At 50.4% G+C, this 4,684-nt stretch overlaps 1 long non-coding RNA gene across 1 annotated transcript in view; it reads right to left on the reverse strand.

Moving 5' to 3' along the window:
- Positions 1-1,079, reverse strand: part of LOC144223713 (uncharacterized) — a 4,827-nt gene extending 3,748 nt beyond the window's left edge. Inside the window, exon 1 of the long non-coding RNA XR_013332799.1 lies at positions 850-1,079. This is a non-coding gene — a long non-coding RNA (uncharacterized LOC144223713). The remainder of the gene's footprint in view (positions 1-849) is intronic.
- Between the last annotated feature and the right edge of the window lie 3,605 nt (positions 1,080-4,684).

The raw sequence follows: 4,684 nt of genomic DNA on the forward strand, positions 1-4,684 counted from the left end.
GGGGGGTGGGGAGGGGGGGGGGGGGGGCGGTGCAGCAAAAGGGGGCCCGTCAGGGAGGAGGCTAGTGCCACAGTCCAGGGAAGGGACAGTCCAAGGAAGGGACAGCTGTGCTCAGGGCAAAAGGTGCCACAGAGGGGGCTGAGGGAGAGGATGAACCAGAGTTATTAGAGATTTTGTGACTGACAAGAGTCTGAGTGAAGGACTCTGGGAGATTTTCAGGATTTGGGCGTAATTTACTGAATGCATGGTAAAGAAGCTGGCTTCTTTTGGGGCGCCTGGGTGGCTCAGTCGGTTAAGCGTCCGACTTCGGCTCAGGTCACAATCTCACAGTCCGTGGGTTCGAGCCCCGCATCAGGCTCTGTGCTGACAGCTCAGAGCCTGGAGCCTGTTTCCGATTCTGTGTCTCCCTCTCTCTCTGACCCTCCCCCACTCATGCTCTGTTTGTCTCAATAATAAATAAACATAAAAAATTTTTAAAAAATCTTAAAAAAGAAGCTGGCTTCTTTTATTTTCTCTGAAGGTGAGGGAGTAGAGGAATAAGCTATGCATTCACTCTGGGACACGATGAGTTTGAGTCGCCGGTGGGATATATGAATGGAGAGGCCCGGTGTTAGTAAAGGTTCATAACATCAAGTTGTTCTTCATTCCCTCTAATCAGAGAAAAAGCTTTACTTTTCCTCCTCGCCCTTAATGGCATCTTAGGCTTCATCCTTTCCAGTTAATTAAATCTCAGTCAAGTGAATATACTAAAAGCCACTGAATTGTACACATTAAAAGGCCTAAAATGGTGAATTTCATGTTATATGACTTTTATCTAAAAAATAAAAATTGCAGTCCAATTTCCTTTACCTCCTCAATCTCCTGTCTGGCTCAGGGACCTGCCCCCCAGCGCAGGCTGTGCTGAGAGGGCTTCGGGTGGGGAAGGTGCAGGCCGTCCTTGCCTCCTCTTGCTGTTCTGGGCTTCTCTTCACGAGGTAGAGCGGGAAGGACCGAGGGAGGTGGAGGCCATTGGGAAGGAAGGCGCCCCTGACCTCACTCTGGTTCTTTGAGCTGCTCGCGGTCTCCGCCAATACGGCCACCTCTCTAGAAAGGGTGAATATGGCATTCTATCGCACGTGGGTCCTTCCTGACACTGAGCACCCCTCAGACCAGAGTCCTGCTGGCGGTCTACACCCGCAGCTCCCTCTGTGTGACGGAGCTCCCTCACTTGGCAGCCACTGGACAGCCCCGGGGCCCCTGTGCTTTTCTCTGCTCTGTGTTTGCTCACTGAGGGCGGCAGGGACACTCAGGAGGCTGCAGGCAACTGGCGGGAGGTGTCTGCCTTTCTCTCTGCAGGCACGGACTCCCCTGCCCCTTCCAGCCAGTCCCCCAGCCAGACAAGAAGAGGGCGCTGTCTCTGTGCTCACACCTAACCCTGTCCTTCAGGGTGTGTGTTAAGCAGTCCCGAGAATTCTCTCGCCGGCTGCATGGCCGTGTCAGTTGAACTCTCAGCAAGCAGGTGGCAGGGAACTGACATGTCAGTCGTTCTTGTTGAAGACACACCAATCTCTAAGGAAGCCCCCACCTCACTTGGTTTCGCGGTTGCATGTGGCGCTGCCTCCCCACCCCCCATCCCAGCAGAGAATGGGATACTTTGTTTAGTGATGGAGAAATCAGACAAATTAACAGTTTATAATCTCTTCTCTAAAATGTGCCTTCACACAAATTAAGTGGCTTTTCTCCTGTGGGGTTTACAGCCAGTAATTTCTTTCTGAGCATGGCTAGCCTGAATCCGAAGGGTGTCCTCCCCTCTGGGGCCCAGGTTTTAGGGTGTGTCTTTTATAACAAACATGGCACCCCCGACCCCACCTCCTTTATCACTTGACTCTGGCTGTGAAAAGAAAGAGAAGAAAAGTTAGGTTTGTTTAGTGGGAGCTCTTTTCTGAAACCAACAGAGAGAACAGGACTTGAAACAAGTGGAGGCTGCATTTGGGGGTCAATGTTTAACCAGCCAGATTAATAAATGCTAGAAGGAGGAAGTAGCCAGGGAGTAAAGAGGCAAGAAAAAATGTCTCCTTGTGGTTCCAAAGCCAACTGAAGTTTACCAAGATCCATGACCTGCGGTTAAAATGTCATCTCAGAGGCCAGCCGTCATCTGATTTCCACCTGAAATACTGCTGCCTTTCAAGCGGGCCACCTGGCCCTGCTCTTTGGCTCAGCAGCCCCGAGGGACGGGGTCCGCACACTGACCCGCTGTCACAGCCCGCCACACGGGACTCACCATAACGGCCTCTGCCACCAAAGTCTCCAGGTACTGCCCCGGCTCCGCAGACTCCTTTCCTGGGAACTGCCTCCTGTCCCCACAGGCTTTCTGCCCCAACATAGCTTCCACTGGTATTTAGAACTGAACAGAGTGTTAGGCCACGTGAGAATTTTTGGCTGATGTGAATCAGGAAAGCGGGGCTGTCCTGACCTCTGCCCTGACTTGCGTGAGTTTGGGCAAATTGCTTGCCCTGTTCATGCCTCCAGTTTCCTTGCTGTTCAAACGACAGTGTTGGTCTCAAGCCGTGGCTTAGTGAATATTTTAAGCTTCTGGGTCACCCAGTCGGTATTGGTCTTAACTACCCCCACGCTGCCATGTAGTGAGAAAGCAACCATAAGCAGTATGTGAAGGATGGGTACGGCTGTATTCCAATAAAACTTTATTTACAAAAATAGTTTGTGAACAGCATTGGCCCCTAGGCTGTGGCTAGTGGACTCATGAACTAGAGCTCTCAGGGAGCTTTGCAGGCACAAGTCTGATTTAACCCTGCCTTATGTTACAGAGAGAAAATTCAGGCTCAGAGATACTAAAAGACACTCCCCCAGCCACCAAGTACGTTAGCGACAGAGCTGGAGCTGGAAGTCCAGTCTCCTGGCTCCAGTCCACTGTAGCCCTCGGTTCTTCCGAGCCAAAGTGCAAACTGTTTTTGGAACGTGGGATTTAGCCCCGGGGGGACAGGGGGCTGGGGGACAGTGTTCTCTTCGCCTGTTTCAAGAAGGCTTCCTGGCTAGTGAGAGCCCTGGACGGAGCTAGAGGAGATAAGGGACACTACAAGAAGGGGTGAGGCGGGCGGGCGGAGAATATCATTCTGTTCATTTTGAATCTGGGAAAACTGTGGCTTAGGAGAGGCGAGTCCCTACATATTCCGTGTCACAACCTCGTGCTTCCGATCTGCACATGTTGACCTCCTTTTCACCCAGCTGGTGCCGCAGGAGGAAGGCCGCGCCAGTGTGTGTTCTTCCTGTGTGTCTCAATGTTCCACCAAATGGGGCTCCTCCCCGGAGATGGGCTCCCGAGGCTGGCCTTCCGTGGCAGAAGTGGCGTGGCCGGCCCAGCACGGCTGTTTATTGTTACGCTTGCGCGACATGCTTCCCTTCAAATAACCTCGTGTCAATTTGTTTAGGACTTGCTGTTCCTTGGCTGAAGACCCAGAAGCTTTTATGATATTAATCTGTTTTCCTCTTTGTCCCCCACCTTTGTTCCTCGGAGGGGAGAGGCCGTGGATGAGGTCCAGTGGGGTGTGGTGATACCTCTTTCGCCCGGAATCTCAAGTCTCGCTGGGGCGATCCTTTTTTTTTCTTTTCCACACTCCACTCCCCATGCCCTGAGTGGGTCCCTACGCAGGACCCTGAGCACAGGGTTCTGGAGCAACAGTACTTCCCCATCACAACTACCGCCACTATGTCTTCTAAAAGTGAGACAGTGCACCGGGGCTGTATTCACCCAGCTCCAGGGAGCAGCCCAATTCTGTTTGCTGTGATTGGATTATGTCGTAGGCGAATTTGCATGAAAGAAATGAAACTTGGGAATTGGTTTGCTATGGGGATTTTCTTGCTAGGTGAGGAGGTACGCTTTTCAGAATTGGCTTTCATGTGAGCCTGGGCTGGGAAGCTAGACTGGTACTGGGGTGTCACCTACAGAGGCCTCCTCTGTGAAAGTATATGAAGTTCATGGTCAGCTCACGTGTTCTAGCTGAAGGATCAGCTCAAGATGACCCCTACCTGGAGTCATCGACCTTCAGACTAATTTTGGAGGTATGAATACAGGATCGTGCATACACCCAGAAACCCCAGCCCTTCCTCCTACACCTTAAGATGAATTTTACTCTCTGGATGACTCCTTCTCTGGCATTGCTGCCCACTCTTCCCATCCATACCCCCTGTATTCCTGTCAACCATCTATGACTGGCCCTTGCTTTTTAACACCCGAGCTTGCTGACTATATTACTTTCTGCTTGGAAAGCTCATCCGTTTTCTGGGCTGTTCCTATTAGTCTTTTAGCCTCCAAACAAAATGGTTTTTACCATCTCCTTTTTTATATTTCTTTTATTTGTGCCCCACAATGGCCTGCTAGACAGTGTTATACTTCAAGGCAGAGACTCTATCCAATGTATCACTGTATTCCCATTTCTTCCTATAATTTTTGGTGTAACTGTTGAAGGAGTGGGCAGATGAATGAGTACATGACTTGGCAAGGATTGTAGTCAGTGGGAGAGGTGAACAGTAGACCCCGTAAATATTTCCAAGTAGTTCTCAGTACTGGTAGATGTGACTTTATTTGGAAATAAGGTCTTTGCAGATAGCATCAAGTAAAAGATCTCGAGGTAAGAGCATCATGGATTTAGACTAGTCTCTAAATTCTTATAAGTGATAGAAAAAAAAA

The sequence above is a fragment of the Crocuta crocuta genome, unplaced genomic scaffold (genome assembly GCF_008692635.1).
Source record: "Crocuta crocuta isolate KB4526 unplaced genomic scaffold, BGI_CrCroc_1.0 scaffold70, whole genome shotgun sequence".
Taxonomy (NCBI): domain Eukaryota; kingdom Metazoa; phylum Chordata; class Mammalia; order Carnivora; family Hyaenidae; genus Crocuta; species Crocuta crocuta.